Below are 26,174 nucleotides of genomic sequence, written 5' to 3'. Positions count from 1 at the left end.
AAAATCCAAGCTATTCCAAGGTGCAAAGCTGAGTGACTCAGGGTGGTCCTGATGAAGGATGACCCCAATAATTCACTTTACAGCAGCAGCATCTCCACAGCTCCTCATGAGCCAACTGATCAAAGAAACCTGTGCCATATCCTCTTAAATTTCTATTCCTTGATCACTTTGTGAAGCAATTCCAGGAGTTTGGGGCACCCTGACAAACTGAAAATGGATAAATCACTCCCTCAAATCTATTCAGCCCATTATTCAACAGCAACAAGAAACCAAATGAGCAAGAAGAGTTGAGCAGATGGAGTCAAACAGATCCCAGGAAATGGTTTTTGCCTCTGACCAAGGCACATCCACACAAGGAGTGGTTTCCAGCCAGGAAGCCTCAGGTCTTGCAGGCTGCCCAGGGAAGTGATGGAGTCACCAACCCTGGAAAAGCTGAAAATCAGAGTGGATGTGGCACTCAAGGACACAGCTTAATGGTGGCTCTGCTGATGGCTGGACTTTTTTCAATTTAAAGAAAACATACAGAGACAATATTCCTTGCCTTGAAGCTCAGAGGAAAAGTTTTAAACACTGGAGAGAGCTTAATTTTATTTTATTTTTTCAGCAGCTGAAAATACCCCTAGAAATACAACCAAAGCTGTTTGGATGAAACAGAATTCTCACTGCCCATTCATCCATGCCTGAAGCCAACTGTGTGCTGTGCTGCTGAAGCATCCCTAACACTTCTGCTGCACTCCTTTCTTCCCTAGTAAAAATAAAATAATAATAAAAAAAAGGATTAAGAGCCAGGCCTGAGAACAGCTGTTTTAATGAAGCTTCTGGTCACAATAAAAATGGGAAACAGCACAAGTCTCAAAGCCTCAATATTCAGGTTTCTCTGCCATTGTTAAAGGAAGTTAGCATGAATTTCAGTGTTTGAGTTGCATCAGTGGGGCAAGGAAAATCATTTTACTGACAGAGTTGCCCATTTCAGCAGGAAATCACTTGACAGAGCAACAATCGGATGCCATCTGACACTGGTTATACAAGTAATAATCTCTTTAATTCTACAAAATCCTCACCCAGGAGCACAAGGAGCAGCATCAGGTGCCAACCTGGGGCACCCCAAAAGCTGCTGCCCCTCCCTGGGAGCCACCAGGATGGGTGTGTGTGCTCCCAGCTGCCCTGCAAGGATTGCCTGTGGTCAGAAACTCACTGCACACACACAGCATCTCTCACTCAGTTCCTCCAGTGATGATCTGCTGCAGAGCAGGATCAGTCCACAAGTCCTCATAAAAAAATCCCACAAAAAATTGCTTCACACAATAATTAAAAATAAAAAAAAATCCTTCGTGATTATTTTTATGCTGCTGACTTCTAGGTTTGTGACAAAACAAATCTGAATTTTCCAAAGTCCTTTATTTTTAAAAAATCCAGGATTAAATCCACACAAAAAGATGTAGAGCAGATCCAAATTCAGGCTGTGCTAATGAGTTACAGCCACTGGAATTACTTCCAGGAGGTCTGGAGTTCCTGGAACAAACCACTTGTGCTCAGCCTTTATCTCCCACTTCACTCCCAACAAGGTATCATAGTCTAAATGCATCAAAGTGGGAGTAAAAACACAAATATTAGAGAAGGAGAACAGCAGAAATGAAGATGACAGCTGCTGATGCCTTCAAGAAAGCTTTTAAATGGGGTTTTACAAGAAATTATTCCACCTACCACATAAAGCAGCAGAAGCTTGACTGCAAGAAGCAGCTAACACTGAATTTTAATCATTTTCAACCTGGGTAATTATTACAGAAAATGATTTACAAGCTCCACAAATTAATCAACCCAAGCAGCAGCTTGGCATTTTCAGCTGTTCCCAGGCAGGAGCACAAGGAGCTGACACCCAGCAGAGCTCTGGGGGTGCTGGCACCACCCTGGCCCATTGCAATCCTGGTTTGGGGGTACCAGGAGAGCTTTGGGATGTTCCTGTGCCCATCCCCAGGCAGCTCCATCAATACCATCCTTAAATCATGCTGGCATTGGTGCCACAAACCCACCTGGAACAGCTCCCAGCTCCTCACCCCTGCATGCAGGGCAGTTTCTAGATGAAAATAAGGTTTCCTCACTACAGGAGCCAACTTTTTATCTCAGCCACAGATTAGGGAAACTCTGGAATCCTTAGGATTTGTTTCTCAGACTCCCCTGTTTCTCCAATTCCCCATCACACTGTCAGTGAGAGGAGATGAACCAAACCACAGCTTGAACATCACAGCTGGAAATTGGGGCTGTAGTGAAGAACTTGCACCAGCAGCAACTTTGTCAAGGATGAAGAGAACCCAGCTCCTCACCTGGCACAAACCTGCCCTGAACCACTGGACCCAAACCCTGCATTTCCACACCTCCTCTCTTTTGGGGATGGGAGGGTTTAGATTAATTCTGCCACAAGCACAAAACATTTCTGCCCTTGGAGGAGGATTTCTGCCTTGTGAAGATGACAAAAACCAGGAGTGACAGTTTTCTTTTCCCACAACATTTCAGCTGCCAAATTACACTGCTATGATATCACAAGGTAAGAAAATGGTATTTAAAATTATTCAACAGGTTGTACCACCAGCTCTTTGCTGAGGGAGATACTTCCCAGCATGAAGATGAAAACTTCCCCTGGTTCTGGTAAACTTATTATGTCTTTATCCTTTGTATTCTTCATTCCCAGTGTCTAGGGAAAATAATAACCTCTGCAGCAGATCATGATCTCCAACATCTGCAGTGCTTCATCTACACACAGAAACCAGCACGAGATAAAAGAGGCTTTTGTCAGATTTTGCTGCACTTAGGAAAAAGCTGGCAGAGATGGAGACACAAGGGTAAAAGGATATAAAACTTTCACACTCAGAGAGGCACTGGATGATACCAGTATCAAAAGTCACTATCATTTTTCTTGCAGACAGCATCTCAAGCACTCATGGAGAGGACAGGGAGAAGGAGGCAGCATCCTTATCCACCATCTCAAATTCTCCACTGGGTAAATAAAACACACCCTGGCTCATCCTGCCTCAGAAACACAGCTGGCCAAGGCTCAAAATGCAAACAGCACAAGGAAAAGATGTTTCCAAGGAGGGATAAAGTTATAAGAGTGAGGAGAAACAGAAAGATCCCCGTGGTCCTTTTCTTTTCTGCTTCCAAATTGGGCAGAGGGAGAGAGAAAATGTGTGACATCCACTTGGAGACAGGGAGAAAGGAAGGGAACAGGGAATGTGAGGATGAGGAATCCTCCTGAAGAACTCAAGTTACAGGGCAAAACTTCAGCAAATTGTTGTTCAACTGATTAAAAACATAACCAAAAGGGAAAAAAAAAAAAAAAAAAAAAAAAAAAAAAAAAAAAAAAAAAAAACCAAGAAACAGCAACATTTTCTGTAACCACAAGCCAAACTCCTGTTTTCTCCACAGCAATGAGAAACCAGAGCTTCCCACCACTGATACACAGGGGAGGAGTGATGCACATTTTTTAAATCTCAGTCTCAAATTAAAGTGCATTTTGTGCCTGAAAAATGAGGTTATTCATCAGGCTTTTCTTTTTCTCCTCCAAATCTGCATACATTAAATAACAACACATTCTATTCCACAGCAGGTAGCAATTATCTAGTTAGTGCCTACCCAAACTGAACCTACAACTTTTAAAGCAGAGTTGACATCCATTGTGTTTCTTTGCAACATCCAGCACAGAACTGAACCCTTGGAAAGAAGGATTTTGTTTCCAAAGTAGCAATAAAATCTGAGCTCAGGTCAGAGCTGCCATAAAACCAACAAACCATATTTAATGTCAGATTTGGGAAGGAACCATAAGAAATATCAAAAAACAGATGAGCAAATTCTTCAGCCTTACAGCTCTTGTGATAAAGACCTCTGCACAGATTTTCTTTTTCCCAGCAGGAAGCCAAATTTTAATTCATTTCTTATATTGTGGTTCAACTAAAATTGATCTTGAATGTTTAAGTAAAGAAATATTGAAACCATGTTATCAGAGTGGTATAAACATGAGACCCCACTCATCATCAACAGGTTTCTCTCTAGAAATTAAAGAGGAATTTAGTGACAAGCCTCAATTTTTTCTCTCCTCACTTTTTTTCCCCAAATTCTTGCCCTGCTGGGGATAAGGAAGAGAAATAAGAGTATACAAAAAGCATGTATAAACTATTATTTGGGGGGGGGGGGGGGGGGGGGAAAAAGAAGGTACATACTCAGCTACTGAAAATAAGAGTTTTGCCCTCAGCTCCTCCAGGAACAGGACAGAGCCAGACTGAGCTGCACATCTCTGGGGCTGGAGGCCAACTCTGAGCATTAAAAACAAAATATTACAGACTTTGTGACCTGAGCAGCATTTAAATATCATATTGGACAACAGGAGATACAGAGAGGCTTTAGGAGCCATCCCAGAGGAAAGGAAAATTTGGATTTCTGTGCTTCCTGTTGAGCTGCTTCACTTCCCAACACACCAACTCTGCTCTGGCCCAAGACCCAGTAAAATACATCACAATATCTTCATGTTGTGGCAGATTTATCCTCTACCCAACACACACCTGAGAAGACCCAGCCCTGACAGTCTGGGGCTTGCATCACCTCACAGCTCTGAAAATTCCTCCTGCAGCACTGTGATTTATACAGGAGATTCAATCTTATCTATGGAGAAAAGCTTATAAATTATCCACATTTCCTGCCCCAGTCCATTTTTATTCTGCCAGGGGAAGGTCACCTCACTTGTTTACATCAGGGAGAGGAGCAGACAAACCTGTGTGCACACACAGCCTTAATCCCCTCCATAACCCCAGATCCACTTAAACCACTTTTTATTAATTTCTATTTTTATATTATTCAGGGAATAACAGGGGACATCCTGAATAATGTATATAATTCCACGTCCTCTGGAATGCCAAAAAAAATGAGATTGTTTCAAGATACATTAAGTAGCTTAGTACCAAGGAATGGGAACACATCAGCAAAGCCATTCCACTGAACAATGGGGGAAAATCATGGACACAGCACTGAAATGAAGAAAAGGAACTGGAAAATTCCTCCACACAGTGATTGTTCAGGTCATTTTAAAATAACTGGCAACACTCAAAGCTGGAATGTGCTGGTGGGGTTTTTGTGGGAGGCACAGCTCAGAGCTGGCTGGTCAGAAGTGGCAGCTAAGCCATGGAAAACCCTCCTGGACACGACCTGAAGGAGCCTGGAGAAGTTCCCAGCTGACTCTGCTGTTGGGAAAAACCCAAACAGAACAAAAAGAACAAACTCAACCAAGAGCCCAGCAGGGCTGAAGGCAGATGCTCCCTCCCATGGTTTGTTTACCCAAATTCTATTTTGCTCTCTCCTCCTCAGTGCTCACATCCAACACACTGACCATTCCCAAAGTCATTAAACCTCTTCAAAACCCAATATTTCTTCCCCAACAGTCAAAAGAACAGATTGGCTAAAAAAAAAAAAAAATAAATATTTTGAGAAGTGCTCCTTCCCCTGGACTGCTCCAACCTGGACACCTCACTTAAAAAGACATTTTTGCCCATCTGATGCTGCACAGGCAAAAGGATCATTATTTCCAAAAAGGGGAAGGAATGGCTGTGCCATGTGTTTAATGGGCAGCTCCACAAGGACAATGGGGCATTACCTGGTGGATGAATCACCTCATTAAACAAAGCAAGATGCACCAGGAATTGGAGAGCAAGGCCCAGAGTTGCTTTCACAAGTTTTGCAAGAACATCATTAAAATCAAATGCAATCAGGATGTCCTGACTCCAGCAAGGTTTCTATTTTAAATACTGATGCACAGTTGAATTACAATGTGTATTTCTTATTGTGCACAAGTTCCCTGTTTCACTTGGTCTATCACAAAGCAAAGGGTAAATTCTTAGAGTGAAAACACAGTTTTTCATTACATTCCTTAGGACTGAACTTCCTGCCATCCCAATAAATACTGAATTTTCCTACCAGCTGCAAACCACAGAGTTCAGATCATGTTCTCACATAAACATCCATCCCTGACTCAAACACACACAGGTTTTGCAGCTTTCCTCAATACCAGACTAACACCTGCTCCAAAACCAACAGAACTTCCCTCACAAATCTGGACTTTGGAACAAACTCTTTTCTTTTTCCCCATGCCAGGTAAGATCCTGTTTCTCTCTCCTTGATGTGCATTTGAATTTCCTCTTTAAATTCATGTGGTTCTTATTTCTGAAGGGCCCTTTTGTTAAATCTGTGTTCCACAGCCACCTGTTGTGACAGCAAAAAAAGAGAAATCCCACAGTCTCTTCAATTAACAGGTTTAATCACATTATATTCAAATCAGAAACTAAGACAGCTTATGAATATTTCCTTTTGAATTAAAAGACCAGTTTTTGATGTGAAATGGAGTTTATGATAATTCAGAGCTTATCTGCACAGCTTGGTGTCTTTGTCCTTCCTTAGATAAACAGTCTGTGTATCACACACCTGATAAGTGTCCTGGGACTTAATCTGCAACTCAGCTAACTTTATTCTTAAAGTTTTCTCCACACAGCGTTTGATTGTTAATCTCGCCTCAAATTTTCATACCTGGAGATATTTTAGAGATATTGAACCAGAGGAGGAAAAAAAAAAAACAACCTTTCCCTTCCTTCAAAGACAAATTTTTAAGAAGGGAAGCAATTCTTGAGCTCACAGGCAGTTTTTAAACTAAATGGATCTCTCCTTCCTCTGGCAACTTTATTTGGGACAATCCATGTGTGCACTCCCTCCCCTAAAGCACATTCCCACCAAACCTGGACTGAGTCTTGTGTTTTAAAGTGAGGGCTCAGCAGGAAAAACCTCAAGCTCAAAATCCCATTTAATTAAGCACAGGAGCATCAGCATCAGCCTGGCACTGCCATGGATGGAACCCCCTCAAACAAGTTTCCTAAGAACAACTCAACAAGAAAAAAGAACACACATTAAGAACTTTAACTTCCCTCACTCTTGATTTTCCCCAGATCCAAAAGCAGTCACTACTGACTGAAATTAAAGTCCCAGGCACACCTTTTGTGTCAGCACAAAACTGCTTTTCTCTCACACAGGTTTCATCCATCTTAATATCCACAGCTCAGAATCCTTTAATCTCCAAAATCATCCTGCTCCCTTTGATACAAAAATTCCTTCTCTCTGCCTGTTTCCTGCTGCACATCACAGGGAGACAACTCCTGCCACATCTCCTGTGCTCAGGACATCATCAATCCACACAATTTCTGACCCAGCTCTTCCTCCACTTTATGAAAATGCTCTGTAAAAAAAAAAAACAAAAACACAACCCTGCACTCACCTTTCCCTCTCCAGCTGAACTTCCCCAGCAGCTCAACATTTCCTCTCTGTGAGTTCTGGCCATACCATTCCCTATTAACCTTGTATATCTGATTAATCCTCTGAAGGCTCTTCATTACTAATTAACAGCAATCAAAGTCTCATCACTACCATGTGGTCTCCTGGTTAAACACACAAAGGCCAAAGAGAAAATAATTGAAGAAAACTCTCAGGACTGCTCTTGGTTTAGATTTATCACCCAACACTTGGCTGCTTGTCCATATGATATGAAATTGAAATAGAACAAAATCAGGAAAGGCCACAATATTTTTTTTCCCTCTCTCTTTTGAAATTATCCCTGTTCCTCCAGGTTCTCTCAGGCAGCTGACAAGCATTTAAATAATGTCTTATGAGCAAACTGAAAAGCTGGGAGGGGCAACGTGTAGGGATTTGAGGAACTGAAACAAGGAGCAGCTCTGCAGGAAAATGAATTTAATTAAAGTTACTCATGCAGGCTCTCAGTCTTAGAAATCTATAAATCTGGAAAATCATTTCCCTTTCAATTAAATTTGTATTTGTCATTTTGGGAGAGATAAAAACAAATCCCCACTGACAAGGTTTTCCAATAGTGAAAAATTAGGGGAAATATGTAATGTGGAACTGTGAAATGTTTAATATGTGAAAAATTCAGAGAAGCCAGTGAGGATCTCCAGACCTCCAAGTCCCACCACAGCCAAATGATTCCTTTTTCAAGTTGAAAGTGCAGCTGTACCAAGTGGAGATGTTTCAAGGCAATGTCTGTGTTATGACTAATACCCTGAGGAGGACTCATCACCTCACTCCCACTTCTTATGCAACCACTGCCAAAAAAAAAAAAAAAAAAAAAAACCAAAAAGAAGGATCTCTCAGAGGGTTTTTTAGAACATCTGAATTAAACACCTGAGCTGAGCTGTCCTCTCAGCCCCCTCTCATTGTCTGGAGCCTGCAGAGACCCACCTCCCACAGCCAATATCCCCAGCCAAATACACCAAAGGGTCACAATGAGTGAAAATGATGCTGCTGATGCAATATCATTTATTTTAGAACAAATTCTGGACAAGCCCATTGAGCTCCTTCCTGAATATTCACATAAGGTTCCTCCAGTGCTGCAATCTGGGGGGAAAGGCTCTTCCAGGAGTCCCAAGTTAATTCTGTTATAACCAAATAAAGAATCTGCTACTGGTGGTGCCATCCCTGAATTCATAAAGCCATTCCTTCCTCTCTCCTCTCCTGGCACAGAAAGGCTGAACTCCTGATTTCCAAATTTACAGTGCAGGTATTTCACTTGTTCAGCATGTGCTCTAAAACCCAGCACTAATTCCAGCAAGGGGCATCAAGGGCTCCAACTCTCCCCTGCTCAGATCCTCCTGGGCTGTTTTGTGATAATCACACACAGCAGGAAGAGCCCTCAGCACTCCCAGACGTGGCACTCCCAGTGTTCTGGGGGATCAGCTGGGTGTTTTTTCCAAAATCAGCTTGGATGAAATCAAAGGCAAAGCCAAGGTTCTCAGTTCTTCCCCCAGGCAGAATTCCCACTGAGCTCAGCAAGGACTGAAGCAAAGTCCTGATTTGAAAGCAGGGATGCAAGGCTGGGATTTATCTGTGCACACACACACCAAACCCCACACTCTGCTTGACCTGGCAGTGAGTTATTCACTCAGAAGGAATCCAACTTTGTCACTAAAAAAAGCTTCAAAGGGTGGAGAGGAATAGATATTTCACCTCATTCACCTCAGGAACAATGGGAAGAGTAACTGGGAGTGAGAGCTGCCAAAGTTCCAGAAAACCACAGACAGAGCCAGCCTTCCCTGCAGGGCATTTAAAACCTTCCAGAATTCTCACTTTGCCATAAATGAGGCTCAAACAAACAGGGCAGCAAGTGTAATATCTGGGATTTTATTCCCTCTTCCATATCCTCTGGTCAGAAGAATGGCTACAGAAATCTGTGAGGGGGTGAAGTCTATAAATTTCATCAGATTTGTTCAACTGTGACACTTGCACTGTGCATGGAAATCCTTGCTGGAGTTTTTAAGAGAAGACTGGATCCTTAATAAAGTTTGGGCCAGTGTCCTAATCCTTGGCTTAGAAAGACTGAGAAAGGAGCTGGGGGGATATTTTGCCCAAGTTATTGACTGAAATGAGGAAAAAAGCAGCATCATTCTTTTCCCTCTTGAATTAAATGAAAATAAAAGAGGACTGTGTGAGGGTAGAGATAGAAAACCTTCTCTTTACATTTACTTCTGTTGTAGCATCATATCCTGCAATACTCCAGAAATCCAGATTTCCTCTACTTCCACCTGGCACACAGGAAATTCCCCCCATTCTCTCCTGTGAGCAGTGTTAATGCTTTGCCCTTGTTGAGATATAAAATCAGAGCAGACAGCATTTGCTCCTTTGGCTCATTCCCTGTTTCTCTGGGATACAAATCTCCCATGGAGCTGCTGGAATGAGCAGCATGGTGGGCAGTCTGTAACACCCTAGATCCTAATTATGGGGTTATGATGGAATATTCCATTTTATTTGGCAGCAGAACTCATCAAACACCCTGAGGAAGGAGAGGTAACTGCAGCAGCCAGGAATTCCAGACATTCCCTTGGGAATAAGGATGTCAAACAGGGGGACTGCTGGTCCAGCCACAGGGGCTGCCTCAGAGAGTGATTGATGACCTGACACAGCCTCCAGCCATTGTTTGCTCCAATTTATCTGCTCCAAGCTCTCTGCCCCATTGCCATTTGCCTCAGAAGGCTGCAGAGACATCCCTGGAATAGGAATTCAGTCCATGTTCCAGCACTATAACCACACTCTCCTAACCCTTGATGAGCCAGCTTAAAATAAACTCTCAATGTCACATATGGACATTATTCTATAAAATGCCTGACCTGACTCCCTGAGATGTTCACTGCTGACCATAAGAGAGCAAACTGATCAGGTCATGCTCTTCCCTGAGTGATTTGACTCTCACAGGCTTTGTCTGGGCTGTTGGGATCAGCTCATTCTCATCCCAAGATGCCCAGGATCCCTCCACGCTCAGCCAGAGGGATTCTGACAAACAATTAATCAGGACTCAGGACTGCATCTGCCTCCTGTTTACAGCCAAGGAATGAATTGGGTTGAAAAAGCATCTGAAAGGATAATACTTCAAACCTGATGACTTTGTGGTTGGGCTTTGTTTTCCTGGAAGGAATCTGCTCACAGATCATGTTTGAGAGACCCAACAGACAGGGAATTGATGAGCTCTTAGGTAAACCAAACATATGGTGCTTGCTATGTTCCATCTATCTGGTAATCAGTCATTTAGCAATAAAGGCACAAGAAAATTTAGCCAGCTCCTCAAGACACGACATGTGAGGAGATCAATTACAGCCTTAATGTAGACAAATTTTTCACAGCAATTTTTTTCTTCCTATTACATTGTCTTTCTTGTTCCATGGAGTTTTCATTAGCTCCTGGATTCTTCAAATCATACATAAAACATCAGTGAGTTAGGGAGTGAAATGCTGGATTAATTGAGGCACTGACCAGTAACAGCTCCAGGTTGTTCTGTGTGCAATTATTTTGCCAACTGTATTAAAAAATGTATACTGAGTATTGTTATTTTAGTACTCTGAAGCTGACTGAAGCTGCTCAGAAGTGATTCTTCTTCCCAGGCCTCTATCCCAGAGGAAAAAAACACATTCTGGATGAATTCCATAAGGGAAGTCAGGGTAATTTTCTGCCAAACTGGGGACACAGAACCACACTCAGGCAATGGTTCCAAACACTGAGATCTGTGGGACTTGGAAAAGGCCAAACTTTGGCTAAACCTGTTGAAGGAGCTCTTCCTCCCACATTCCCTGCAGGATTTAATGCTTTACTGAAGGCAAATTTAGAACTGAAACCCAGGAAATAAGAGTCGAGTAGGTATTAACAGGCAAAAAAAATATTCAAAATTCCTATTAAATATCTCACCTCTCTTCCATTCCCCAGCCCTCTCCAAATTCCCCTGGTGCTGAAACTCTCACAGGGCTCCAGGAGATCCAGGCAGCATTTCCTCAGCTGGTCTGCATTAGAAGAACAACTTTAAAATTACATTTGTCCTGGTTTGAAGGACAGGTATCTGCCAATGAAGGCAGGAGCTTCTCTTTGAAATGGAGAATGTAAACCCCGTCCCTCCAAATTCTAATTTTGAAATTAAGGGGCTCTCAGGCAAAGATATGGGAATTAGGAATAACAGTTCTTTACTAGTAAATTAAAATAGAAATGCAGTATTACAAAGAACAATCCCAAACCCTGCCAGAGTCAGAATCCAAGCTGGCACAGTCAGTCAGTCAGGGTGGTGGCACAGTCCCATTCCATGGTGCTGCATCCTCCTGCAGGGGCAGATGTGGCTCAGCTGGAGCAGTGCTCCTGGAGAAGGTGCAGTTTCCTCTGAAGCTCCAGGGATGATGTGGAAGGCTCTGGTTTTCCTCTGGAATCCAGTGGAAAGAAGGTGCCTTGGTGTCCAAAATGTCAGTTTTTCTCTGGGTAGGAAAGGCTTGGCTCCTGCCCTGGCTGGAGCATCTCCCAGTGGGATGATGGAATTTTATCAGTCATGCACTGGGACTCACTGGCCATGAACAGGAGATATCTCCTGGAGGGAGGATGGGCTGTGGGAAGATAAAGATGATTGCCCAGCTGATTTTTAACAATGGCCCATTAACAGGAGATATCTCCTGGAGGGAGGATGGGCTGTGGGAAGATAAAGATGATTGCCCAGCTGGTTTAAAGATGCCCATTAGCAGAGAATATGTGCCAGGAGATCAGGGGCACTGCCCCACTGTAACAGATGGGGACAGAATCCACATTTCTGGCCACATCAACCCAACACACATTTTAACCTCACTGTGCCATATAAAAGCAGCTCATGCCTGTCTGCCACCATCCTGCTGTGTGCACATCCCTGCTCCCAGTCCCAGCACAAAACCAGATTTCTTCACGTCACCTCCATTTATTACTGAGATGTAGAACAGTGAGAAATTATTAAAGACTTGAAAAATCAATCTGGACATTTTAAGTCCAAGCTCAGACTCCTCAGCTCCTGCAATTTGTGTAACACTAGACTCTGCTAAGACGACTCCATAAAGTGAATTAGAGCAAATAATTTCTTTGTTCAGCTCCAATATGCTCCAAAAATGGATTCTATATTATATTACATCAAGGGGATTTTGCATTAATACTTCAATACCAAAGAGCTGGGAATGCAAGAAAACTGTGGCAAGCTGCACAAATCAGGATTTGTTTATTTGACTGCAATAAACTTTCTTTAGAAGAGCATTTGACTGAGAAGCATTTTTAAAAATGAGTATTTAATTTGAATTCCCATATGGTGTTTAGGAGGTTGTGGGTATGGGATTACCATTAAATATTTTGTTAGATGTACAAAAACCACAGACAAAAAAACCCAAACAGTTTATACATCAAGTGTGGGTGGGATTTGTTTGTTTGTTTTTATTTCAAACATTCCTCAGTTCATTTACAGCATCCTCCATTCTGAAGAGATGATATTTTAAAAGGAGGCTCAGTGCTGTAACACAGAACCCAATCCATAGTTCAATATCTGCAGTCTGGGAGCCTGACAATAAAAGATAAGAAACAGATGTAGGGTGAGATGAAGAAATGTGTCTATTGAGGAGTTTCAGAGTGATTTGGCACAAAAATAATTGAAGTCAATATGCAGAAAGCAAAGCTGTCAGCAAATTGCAATGCTCGACTGCAGCAGAAATGTATTTACAAAAAGGGATTCTATGGAGGCCATGCCACCTTAAACAGATCAGGAGAGCACCTGGATTTGTCTGTTTTAAATGTTCACCCTGAATGCACAAAGAGAAAACATTTATTCCATTGGAACCACGAATGTCCCACCAGAAATTCCAGTTCTGGAGCTGCTGCCCCAAGACTGCCCAGTAAGAACACTGGGACCAGTCCCTGCAGAGAAATCCCTTCCGTGGAATTTCCTGACACACAAAAACAGCTCCTCGTAATCCTGCCCAAAAATGGCAATTCAAACATTTTTCAACCCAGAAAGTTTTGAAAACTCCAGAATTTTGCCTTGCCCTAACGTGGCTCACTGAGAAATCACATTTACTCCAAGTTTGAATTAGTTCAAGATTTCCAGACTTTGGATTAAGTGCTCCCATCCCATCTCAAGCTCCAAGAAGTTAAAACTTTAAATCAATAGCAACCAGAAGGCAAATAATGAAAACCAAACTTGGAATATCTCTTCCCTCAGATCATAGGATTTTTTTCATCTTATTTTTTACACTATCATCCTCTTATTCTTGTTTATAAACAACTTGAATTCCTGGAATTTTCAGACACACAAAAATCCAAGTGACCAATCCTTTACCACATTAAGAGAATTAATCAGAAAACTCCCTAATGAGCATCTCTTAGTAACAGTTTATCATCCCTACTGCTTCCCAGAAAATATTGGTGTCTCAGTTAAATGACTTCAACATTTTTATTATTTTGCCAAATTTCTGCACAGTTTATTCCCAGTTAATTTTACCAATCCCACTCTGCCCCTCTTAAAGGCATTTAATAATTTAATTTAATAATTAATTTAATAATTTAATTTTAAAGAATTATTCCAGCATTATTATTATTATTATATTCCACCTTCCCAGTAATATTAGAGACTTTTTAAAGACATTTACAATTTGACTATAGATTTAAGCAGACCATTTGAACACTGAACAGAAAAAATCAAATATTTTAAAAGCAAATTTGATCCTTTCTTTTCTTGCCTTTTCCTTGGGAACAGGGGTGGATGCTTCACACAGATTGCCTATATATTTTTTTTTTTAAATTTAATATCAGTTCACTAGGAATTGTGGATCACTCCCTGCTGCTTCAGGCAATATCAAACAAGCTCACACATATTTCTAATTTGCTTTGTTCTTCTGAGTGGTGAACTTGTTCCAGGCCCATTACAGACATGTTAATTGTTATCTTAATAATGAATTTGCAAAAATAACACTTGTCTGCCTTGTATTCAACACACCCTTTAAGGCTCACATTGCTCCAAAAAAAAGATTCTTTTGGAATTGGTTTTACTTACCATTCTTAAATTTTATTTATTATTAATTCATCTGACAATAGCTGCACCTCACAGGCCATGGTACTGCCACTGCTTGTTATTTATTTTTATTTTTTATTTATTAATTTTCCTCTTGGAAAAGTGAAACTTGATCAATCAGCAGCCTCAAAGTTAATTTCCCAACTCCTGGGGAAACAAGAAAGAACTAAAGATATTTAAAAGTTCAGAAGTTTGGTGGTGAACTCCTGAGACACAGCCCCACACATCAAAAATGGTCATTATGAGGCATCACTGCAGAAAAATCCAATTTAATGACCTGCACCTCAACAATTCTGTGGTTTTATCAAAAATCCCAATATTTTTACTGGTAGATACCAAGATATTTCTGTGACAGCCACTGGATGAGAAATTATTCACCACTTTTCCTCTCCCCCAAGGAGATGCAGCATCATCAAACTTAAAAAACAACCCCAAGACTGCAGCACTCACAAACTCACAGGACACACAAAATTTTTTTCTTCTAAATTCCTCCAGTTTTTATTGTATCCTAGCAGAGAACATGGAAAGCAGTAATCCCAAACTCTCAATATTTGACAGTGCTCTCAACAGCTGTGGTGACAGCACAGAACAGTGTTTTAAACAAAAAAAACAAAAAAAAAACCAAAAAAAAAAAAGGAGAATTAAATGTGAAATAATTCAAAAGCTGAGGAGTTCAGAGCCAGCCCTTAACAGGAGCTCCTTTTTCTATAATTAGGCAAGCACAGAAAGAACAATTCCATTTGCCTGAACCAATCTGGGTGAACCTGACCTGATTTAAGCACATAAAATCAAAGGAAAACTGGATTTATGATGCTCACATTTTCTAGATGTAATTCTCCTTTCTGCTTTAGTTCACTCTGAAGCCTTTGGTCTCAATACAGCAAATAAACTCAGGTTTTCACATTCAATATTCATGAAAGCTACACAATACAAAAATTAATATTGTCTTCAATTCTCTTCAAATGATTGGAAAATCAGCATTTAATTCCTACCAATTTTGTCTTCAATTCTCTTCAAATGATTGGAAAATCAGCATTTAATTCCTACCAATAAAAAAACTGAATTACACTCCTGACTCAGCCTAACAAGTGTGAGCACAAATGTTGCCTCTCCTGACAAACTCACCCCAAAATAAAGTGGCTTCTTTGGCTGAGCTTTGGGAATTTCTGGTTTAATAAATTACAACAAGAAAAATAAGAGAGAGGACTTAATTTGTAGTTAATTTTCAGTTAATTACAAAGTCCCTCGAAATTCACTGAAAGGATTTTTGGTGAGAAGGGGAGTGGGGATAAATTTCTATAATCACCCAGCTGTTCCCTGCAGAACATTTGGGGATGTCTCTTCAGATGCCACAAATTCTTCAGAAGCTGCAGAGAAAAATTCCTCCAACTTCTAGAAGGGTTTGAGGACTGGGGTGCTGAGAAGGAAGAATTTGATGGATTTTTGTATATTGTATATTTATATTTTGTATATTGCAAGTGCCTGGTAATATAAACCAGAAAGTTGATTTGCTGTCTGTGAAACAAAGAAAAAAATCATACTAAAAATCTGTATATTCACCTTCCTGTTAGTTCACAGCTGAAGGAACCACAACACCAAAATAATACCCCATTGGAGGCTTTGAAAAAGGAGAAAAAAATAATTAGGCTGAGTCTCAATAGAAAGAAAATATTAAAAAAAAAATCCAACTAATTGAGCTTTTTAAAATTAGATCAAAACAAGCAAGAAATGAAATGCCCAGCTTTTGATTTTTTACAGCTGTATCCCCCACTGAGCCACCTTTGCAGGGAAACATCATCTGCATTTCATATCCCAATTAGTGCATTAATCTTTTCCTTGATTATTTATTCACATTTAAAAGAGTTTCCTTGTCCCATTTTGTAACTTGGGAGTGCAGAGGAATGGGGAGGATGTTGCTGGGTATTTCCAGAGGAGATGAAGGCACCTCTATTTCTCTTCAGACAGATCAACCCCCTGAAATTAAGGTTAATCATCACATGTGTAATGAGAAAAAAAATAATTGTTTTAGATTTTATTATTCATAAAAAATGAGGCAGGTCCTGCTTTTTTGGGTTTTCCTAATGCTGCTTGCTCCTTTGGCAGAGATTCCTGTAAGGAACATGGATCTTCTAATTTAGGAAAAAAATATCTTTAGGACCAACTGTAGTAAAATTATTGTCTGAAATAATCAACAGCAATTCACTTCCACTAAGATTTTCAGCATTTTAAGGATCTCAAAAAGTGAAGCTCTGGTGTTTAGAAATCTCACCACAATGAAAATTTTTTCTGTAAAAAATCTGGATTGGTTTCTTCACAGCAAGTGTGGTCAGGCATTGGCAGGGAGGTTTGGGGCTGTCCAAGGAATGGCTCACTCAGCTCTGGTGGAACTGGGGCTGATCAAATGTTGGACTTGATGTCTTGGAGATCTTTTCTAACCTCAGAGATCTGTGAAATCTACTCAGAATCCATCCAGCCCCTGGAAACAGGCAACCCTCAGCACTGCAGCTGAGAAAATAATTTATTCTAAATCCCTCCTCCCATCTGGGTATTATCTGGAGCAGATGGGGAAGAGAACCAACCAATCATTAATTGCATCATTTCTGCCCTGTCCAGGTGAGAAAAAAAGGAGTTTGAGGCAGTTCTGGCTGAGTTTTTTGCTCAAACAGCTCAGGTCAGGTGTGACCAGAAGGATTTGGATCCCCCTGGGAATATTCCAGATCTTTATCAATGCACATTCATTCTCTCAGCAGAAAATATTTGTGCTTACCTTCAAATGAAGCTTTTTTTACAGCACTCTCCCAGATGAGTGATTAAACTAAAAACCAGAAATCTCACTGCGACACTCCAACAACTTTCCTGTAAAAAAAATAAAATAAATAAATAAGAAGGGCATCAGATTTCTGTTGGTTGTGAGCAGCTGAGGTGATTTGTCATCTGTGATAAAACACCATGATCACACAGGGCTTCAAAAAACAACTTTCAAAGCACTCTTCAGAGCATGCTTTGATCAAAATGTTTACACAAAGCAGCAGCTTTAGGAGAGGCTCCTGAGCATCAATCTTGATTAGGGTTATTTACCAACACAGCAGCAGTGGGGAGGCACCTCTGGAGCTGCACTTCTCACCCACAAATTTGGGAGCTGAGCTCCTTTTCTTGCCCTCAGGAAAGAAAAGTTTTCATTAAGCTCAGAAGACAAAAGACAACAATGGGGTTGCTGAAGTTATTAGTGAGGAAAGCCTGGAATTATAAATAGAGCCAGAAAAAAGAAAGGGTGTGGGAAAGGGTGTGCAACTCTACTTTTGTGAGGAGAATAAGAAGGAGAAGAAAGAGGAGAAGAAGAAGAATGAGGAGAAGAACAAGAAGAAGAAGAAGAACAAGAACAAGAACAACAACAGCAAGAAGAAGGATTCTTTAAGACCAGAAATTGTGGAACCCTCCAGGGACCTTCAAGATCACCAAGTCCAACATTCAGCTGAATACCCCTAAATTCCCCTAAATCATATCTCAAAAAGCCAAATTCACACATTGTTAGAACAACTGAAGGAATGGTTTGAACATTTCCACTTCCACCAGGACATTCCGGTGTTTAATCACTCCCTCAGTGAAGAAATTATTGCTAATATCCAACCTGAACCACCCCAATGTGATTTGAGGCCAAAATATTGATCAGATTTATGCTCCTAACTCTGCCCAGCCCTGATTCCAAATAGTGCAGAAGAATTCCAGGCCAAAAATAAACCCAACCAACCAAGCAAAAATAGAAGCTTCCCCAAAAGCCCCAGTCAGTTTAATTTAACCAAGATTCAACTGGGATACACAAAAATATTCACAGCAGAGCACATCAGGAGGCTGGGAGGAAACAAGCAGGAACACAGTGAGTCAGGAGAGACCTGGTCCCAAAAAATCCCAAGGGCAACCCAAAATCTCCAAACCCTTCTGAGGTGGCTGAGCTGAGGGTGATCCTTTCCTGACTCTGGAACCTTTCATGTCACCAACATTCTGCATTTCTTCATCTCAAGTGCCACAACACAGGCACAAGTTTGTTCCACAAAAACACTTTGAGCAGGAAACGCAAAGAAAAAACAAGAAATAACACAGCTCACACAGCACCTCTCCTGATTTCAGATTTTCTTCTCCTCTCTCGCTGTTCAGCCCATCTCAGCCAAGTTGCATTTATGTAAAATGAGGGCAGAGAAAGTTTATTTCAAACACTGAGCATCCAACTCCCTGCTTCAGGTGGTGTTTTATGGGCTTGCATGAATTTTGGTAGCAGAACACCAAGATAAAAGCCCATAATTCAGTTTTCTCTTGACTCTCTCTGCTTGCCTACTGCAAATCTCTGCTGACAGCCTTCTCTCCTCAGCTGGTGCTGATTTAATGCAGCTGCAGCCTCTCTCCCTCCACCTCTCCTGAAATCTTTTCTTGCTTTTAACAACCCCAAACCTTCCTTTCCACTTCCACTGCTTGTTTAATTCTGTGTGCAGCACATTTGGGGGACTCAGTGTTGTAAAAACTACACAAACTGTGCCACAGCAAGAGGGAAAGAGCTCTGTGAGCCCCTGAGATGAGGCCAATTAAAGGAGTAATTTCATCTCTGAGTATTATGAATTAACAAAAGGAAATAATGGCTGGATTGAGAGGATCTGCTCTCTGATAGAGAAATAGAGAAATTAAAGTATAAATAACACTTCTGACAGTTCAGGTTTCATTAGATGGAATAAGTTATGCCTTAAGAGTTTACAGATTTTACTGCCTTGTTTTGTTTTAAGTCAATTTTTTGTACATACCACACTACCCAGAGATTATTAGGGGATGAAAAACCCCAGAGCAGCCCAAAACCACCTCAGTGCCAAAATCATCCCACCTGTGCCCATTCCTGAATTCTGAGCTGGGAATCAGAGCTCTTGAGGAGACAGAAGCCACTGCACCTGAACAGGTGAAAAACTTCCAAATAAATTTATCCCAAAATTATTATTTTTTAAAAGTATTCAATAATTTCTCACACTTCACCCTTTTTCACTCTGGGAGCAGATGAGCCACCAGGGTCTCTTCCAACCTGACCCATTTTGGGATTCTGTCATTCCAAACTTTTTAGAATTCAGTCCCAACCAAGTTTTTTGTCATCACAGGTTTGGATTCTGCACCCTGATATATGGAACTCAACATTTTTGCATTTCTCTACTTTCACTGCTTGGTCATAAAGGTGTCAAAGACAGCAAGAAAAATTATCTGCACCTGCCCAATCCTATTTTATTTAAAAAAAAAAAAAATCAGAGCAAAGTAACTTCTTACAAAGTCACACAAACATAAAAAGTTGCAGTTCTTCTGTGAATAAAGCCAAGTTTGATAAAGCAAAGTGAGCTGTAAAGTTGAAGTTACAAATTCTTTCCAGAGTTTGAATTTCTGCTGGATGAGGGACTAAGCTGAACTTCACTAAGCTGGAAAATTTCAGGCTTCAGGATTTTCTTTTGTCTTCCTGGTACTTTTCCAGCAAGCAATGAACTTTTCTTGTGCAAACCAAGTTCACAAGGGCAAGGCCAGGCTTGGAAAAATCTATTCCTGGCTTTGCACCAATAATCCAGCATTTTTCTGGTTTTCATGACCTTTTTCTCCCAAATCAGTGGAGGCTGCCAGAAAGCAACTTGGCCATATAATGAAGGAGGAAAAGGAGATACTAAAAGAAAATTAAAAAAAAAAAATTTAAATCGTTAGTACTGAATATTTAGAGGTTCACAGGACTATTTCTTTATGATTTAAGCTGATTCAAAACTTTTTAAATGACAGTCATGATATCACATCATCACTTGGGAAAGTGTCCCTGCTGCTCAACAATTGCACATTTTCATCTGTAAAGTTTAAAAAGTTGTAATTCATATGGAAAAAACACAAAAATATTTTGCCCTCTTCTCTACACAGGATACTAACAAGTTCAAATATTTCAAGATGAATTATGCTTCCAACAATTTAATCATCTATATTTATTTTCAGGGAATACAGAAAGGAATTTCAAATATAAAAACAACTAAAAATCATTTGCCTCCCTGCAGGATTTGGGAGTTGCAGGTTGTGGATTCTCAGCCATCAGAGCTGAAGGGGAAAATTTCCTGCAGAACCCAAGAGGGGAAACCTCTGCAGGGCTGGACAAAACCAGTGCAGACTCTAGAGGGAGTTCTAACTTTGCCTTATTTTTTCCCCTTACAGAATTTTTATCACTCATTCAGAACAAATAAATAACAGGAAAAGGTGAATTTTCTCCTGGAGATCTGCTGCTTCCCCTGCCCTCTGTGCCTGGGCACAAAAATCTGCATCCTGCTGATGCACACTACTTTGAAATCAAAATACTTCCTTTGCAACTCTGATTGAAAACTTTAAGAGCTCACTGACTGTTGGATATCAAGAAACCAAAGAAAAGAGAAATTTCCAGTATTTCTGTATATTGAAGGTGAGTTTAAACGTTCTAAAATTGCTGAATTCTGCTGCTTTAAGGCACAGAAATCCATAACAACTGGAATAAACCCTTTATTACTGTGTTGTCCTGTTCATCCAACATCTCCTCTCACTTTTGCTATTAATTAGTGTCTCAAAAACAGATTAAAACTTTCCCCTTCCAGTGAAGACAGCAATTTACAGTGAGGGAAAACCAGCAAAAAAAAAACCCCAACAAACACACACAGTCCTCAGGGATGTTTTCTACCTGTCCAAATATTCTTTAATACACACACACACCAACAGAATATTTGCATTTCATTTTCTTCTGAGGATAATGTGCAAGTTGCATGGACATAAACTATCTGCAGAAAAATCTCTTGATAGAATTTAACATATGGGTTTTAGAAGTTCCAGAGGAAAGAGACCACTTAAGACAGCTGTCTACCTCTCAGCCTTTATCTCTCACTTCTGAAGGGTTTTTTGTTGCCACAGTAACACCAAAAACCAACAAAAATTTCATCTGTAACATCTCTGAACCACAGCTGCCCCCCCCAACCACTCACTGGTTTCATTCTGAGGAGTAAAACCACTCAAAACTTAGTCACTGGAGCAATGAGGAGGGGAAAAAAAAGCAAACTGCACTTAAAGTGATTTCTGAAGGAGCAAATAAAGTGTGCTGAGACAGACACTCCTTATTTTTCAAGTGCTCTTTCATCCTATTTCCCAAACTTGACTCTATTTCAGGGCAGTGCTCCAGGATGGAGCTGAGCTGAGCCTGGGAGAGCTTTCCAGGCACCAGGAGCACTCTGCTGCCAGCCCACTGCAGGTGCTCAAGGCTTTCCCTTTCCTCTCTTCCACTTTGTGCATCATCACAAAAATCCAATTCTCAGGAGCATTTGGGGGTGATTTTTCCCAGAATAAGACAGGCAAACACAGAACTCTGGAGGAGGAACTCCAGCCCTCCCATCTTTTTGTTCTCTCCCTGTTTTCAAACCCTCTCCTCATCATCCAGAAATTTAACCTTTGCACAAAGTGCATTTATTTTCTCCTCAATATTGATTTAAAACCATTTTTCATAATAGGCTCTGAATAACAGGGGGAAAAATACAAAGCACCTTTTCCTGCTGTCCAAAAGAAGCAATGGGATAATGGACTGGCTGAAATGTGTTTTCCCCAAAGGCTCTTGGACAGACACTCCTGCTTGAGCCATGCAGGAAATTGCCTGTTGGTGTAAATATGCCAAATGCTACTTAGACACTCAATGGCTGCTCACAAGCTGAAATATTCCTTCCTAACTCTGGATCACAAGCTTTTTATTGCTGCTGGCACAGCCTGTGACAGCAGGGAAGAGATTTTTGGGTACTGCAGTGCTGAGAATCAGTAGGATGTTGTTTGAGCAGAGGGATGTTGGCCTGAGCAAGGGTCACAGGGCTGGTAGGGACAGTAGAAACACAAAATAGGACTTTGCTGTAATTTAAATCAGATATGAACTAGTAATTGAACAAAATATTTTAGGGCTTTATTTGTTCTTTATTTTTTGAAAGAGTTACTGGGCACTGGTCAGGCACCTCCAGTGCTGGGCACATCACTGTGAGAAGGACATTGAGGGACTGGAGCACAACAAAATCCAAAGTTTTAAATTGAGAGGGGAGATGTCTGCACAAACAATTCCATGGTGAGGGATGGGTGTTAAAGGCTTTGAAATGGGTTTTGATGTGTCCACTGACTTTGACATAGCCCAGACACTGACTCCTGACACAGGGAAGGGTTTGCACCTCATTTGGGGTGAAATGCCAGGTTCAGGGGATGTGGTTTGGGAAGGCTGCACCTCCCTGGAACCTCAGGAAAGGAAGGAAAAGTGCAGCCAGAGCTTGGGATAAAAGGAGGCTGCACCCTCCAAAACCTGAGAGAGAAAACTCAGTGAGCTCCCTCTCCTTTATTCCAATAAAGCTGCCAGGTTCTCTGTCTCCTCCATGGATACTGACTTTTCCCAGGGGGATTTTCCATACTGGGGTACAGCAAATCCACTTTGCTCCCCCTGAAGAGCCCCCACCACCCTCAAATTAGCACTGCCCAACACAGCCCTGCACTATCCACAACTGCACCGGGGCTCCAGGGTGGAATTCTTTACACTCATTCCGAAATAAATGATATTTGAATTGTTCTACAGTCATAAAGCCAGAGCGTTTCAGTGCAATCTGGACATCTGATGGTTTCCTATGAGACACTGATGGCTGGTTAGTATGTCCTGAACATAACCTTGAGACAATGGGAGACCAGAGCATCCCATAATTACATTCCTCAGTAAGAAGCAAGCTCCACTGCTGATATATGGAAAGGCCAAACCGTTCTTCATAAACAAAAATATTCCTATTGTTTCAGCTGTTGACTGTTGAATATTTCAACTGTTTCACTGTAAAGCACTCAGAGCGCTTTGTAGTTCCCTCCTCACTTTTAAAAGTGCTCGGGAGAGAAGCACAGAACAAGAAGAAAAACTTCAGCATCCTAAAGACACCTCTGAGTTATAATCACCTCTCAATTACCATCGTTGAAAAGGAGTAAATAATTCCAGCAGATGCCAGCAGATGAGCTTTATCACAACCTTCCTGAAAAACCCTCAGTTCAATACTCCAAATTTCAGGGACCTCCAAGATGGGCTAAACCTCTCCTCTAAAACCCACCTGGCTGCTTTGCCATGCACATCTACCGAGCAAAGTTTTCATGAATAAAGGGAAAAATCTCGAGAAATACCAACAACTCGCATATGCTAGGACAGCCATAAATCAGCAAGATTACCTCGAGCTTCTCTTCCAACATCAAATCCATGGGTTGTCCCGAGCAAAGGAAAAAAATTCTGAGCCCAGGAAAGGAGTTGTAGAAGCCCAGCAGATTTATGGAGCCAGTGAAGTCAGTTTATTCATTAGTCTGCCTCCACACAGGAGACATAAAGAAGAAAAATAAAGAAACAGCAAAATCCAGCCCCTGTGACAACGTTTTAACAGCAGTGGGTAAGATTAAAGGTAACCTGCAGACCCTCCCAGCCTCCAAAATACACACTTTTATTCAAGGTGTGCTTTCATCCTATTTCCCGTGCTTGGCTGTTGTTCCAATCAGAATTGCAAAAGGACATCTCTGCGGAACTTAAGAGGATTTGGGGGGCATCAGAAATACTCTGCACATCCGCATTAGGCTGCTAAACCCGCTCCAGGTGCGGGGGATTTTCTTCTCTGCTTTGCTGTGTAAAAGCCGAGGTGATGGGTCAGGCATTTAGCACCTGAGTCCCAGGCAATGAACGAGATGCTTAAACATCTCAGCAGCAGATCCCAACACCTCTGAAAAGCTGGAGATCCCCAGGGAATTGCTGAAAAATAAAGTGTAAGCAGGTTATTTTTTCGGAGAGTGGAACAGTCTGCGAGGCGGAGCCCAAAGGTCTGGAAAGCTGCTTTTTGAAAGAGAAATAAGAGAGAAATGAGGAGTTCAAGGCATTTCTCAAAGGGCAGTAGAAATTCTGAGAAGGTACCTTCCAACTTGAGATATCCCATGATTTCCACCCATTTCGACAGAGGTTGAGAGGGAGGAGATGCAGACGAAACACAAAAGTAAAAGCTGCTCTCTACAGCTGCATCCATCCAATGGACACAGCACCGTGTCACACTCTGCAGATTTCTCCAAGAAATCAGGAAACCCAAGGAAATCCAAGATTTTTCCCCGAGGGATTCCCTTTCCCAACCCTTCCAGGCATTATTTTGATGCGACCGCAAAAAAAAACTACCCAAAAAAAACCCTCCACAAAACCAACCAGATACATAAACAACCAACCAAACACCCCGAAAAAGGTAAAATATCAACTTGTGTTGAGTTTCTAGGGAAAGGAGAAACCTCCAGCCGGCTGAGGAGCATCTACTTCTTCACACCCTCACGCCTGATGTAATTTAAATTATTAAGCAAAGCACTAATGATAACTTTATCCTCCCGCTCATCACCTCTCCCGGGCAGCTCGACATTACCACGAGCTTGTTCTTCCCAGCTCGTTTAAAATTGAAATCAGCATATCCTTCAGGAACAATCCACGTGAATAATGATCCCTGGCTCGTTTTCATACCGCACTGATTGATTTATTCGGTGGTTTAGGGTTTTTGAAAGCGGCACGCTGTTAAGTTCCCGTGGCACTGCCTCTCCTGTTTGGGGATTTTTGGTGGTTTTTTGTACGTGGCAGGGAGCCCAGCCCGCCAGAAAATGCCTCGAGCATCTTCCTCCCTATTCAGGCCTCCTTTCCAAACTTTCTTTGTCCTTCTCACACGAGTAAATGTTCTTTTTATTCGATGTTCTGCAGGCAAGAGGCAGTGGCTACAACGGGAATATGGGATGGTGCTGCTCCCATTTCTCCCACTCTCAGTATTTATATTTTTTTTTGTCCTAATCCCGTTGTACTAATGCCAGGTTGGAGCCACCAAAAGTTTAATATTCCACCAAATCCCTCCAAGATCTATTTTACATCACAGCTCCTCTAACAGGACATGGTGCATTGCCATAGAAATTCCAATTTTCTTCCTAGCAGAAAATTAGCAAATCCATCCATGATGTTTTTTCCCATTTACAGTTTGCTAGGGGCTCCAGCCTGTGTAAATAATGTCATGGGCCCATTTTATACCATCATCCATAAAATGTGCCAGCAGAAGAATCCCCGTGGGCACAAACAGTTGTTGCACTGAGAGATCCCATAAAGCCAAACCCTTGGGATGTGCAATCTGCCCGGAGCACTTCACATTAGCTCTGTGACTTTTTTCCAAACATAATGACCTTGGTCATTATTGAAATGACTGCTGCTCAGATTTTCATCTGGCCTGCTCCAGCAGCAGTTTTGAAGTGGTGTTTCTGTCCTTGCAGATTCCTGCTGTGGCTCTGGAAGGGGTTTGAATCCCTGTGAGCAGCAGTTAATGACAGATCTCATGGACACATCACAGAGAGAAAAGCTCTGGAGATCAGGCTGAGTCTGGGATGAGTTTTAAAGGGGAGGAGGGATGATCTGTCTGACCTTTTGTGCTTCTCTGAGCTCTGTGTCCCAGCAGTGCAGGGCTGTCACCACCTCCCTCCCCAGCTGAGCATCTCCTGGTGCTTCCAGGGCTCTCCAAGATGTTTTAGTGCACCCCAGCTGGGCTGGCCAAGGGTTTTAAACCCTTTCTGCTAATTCAGCTTGAACTGCTGCCTGGAAAGGCTGAGCTGGAACAGAGATCAGACAGAGCAAAAGGAATAAAATCAGTATTTATAGAAAGGATTCACTTTGGGCAGTGCAAGAGCCCAGCCATGGTGTTTCCATCCCTGCTCTGGAAGC

At 41.5% G+C, this 26,174-nt stretch overlaps 1 long non-coding RNA gene across 1 annotated transcript; it reads right to left on the bottom strand.

Moving 5' to 3' along the window:
* Positions 1 to 11,661: 11,661 nt before the first annotated feature.
* LOC306806512 lies at positions 11,662 to 18,635 on the bottom strand. The gene is made up of 3 exons (XR_013775486.1): positions 18,508 to 18,635; positions 17,181 to 17,269; positions 11,662 to 11,942 (listed from the first exon to the last, which is right to left on the bottom strand). It is a non-coding gene; the product is annotated as an uncharacterized lncRNA (long non-coding RNA).
* Positions 18,636 to 26,174: the final 7,539 nt, after the last annotated feature.

The sequence above is a fragment of the Erithacus rubecula genome, assembly GCF_903797595.1.
Source record: "Erithacus rubecula genome assembly, chromosome: 11".
Taxonomy (NCBI): domain Eukaryota; kingdom Metazoa; phylum Chordata; class Aves; order Passeriformes; family Muscicapidae; genus Erithacus; species Erithacus rubecula.
This window is presented reverse-complemented; position numbering and strand designations above follow the sequence as displayed.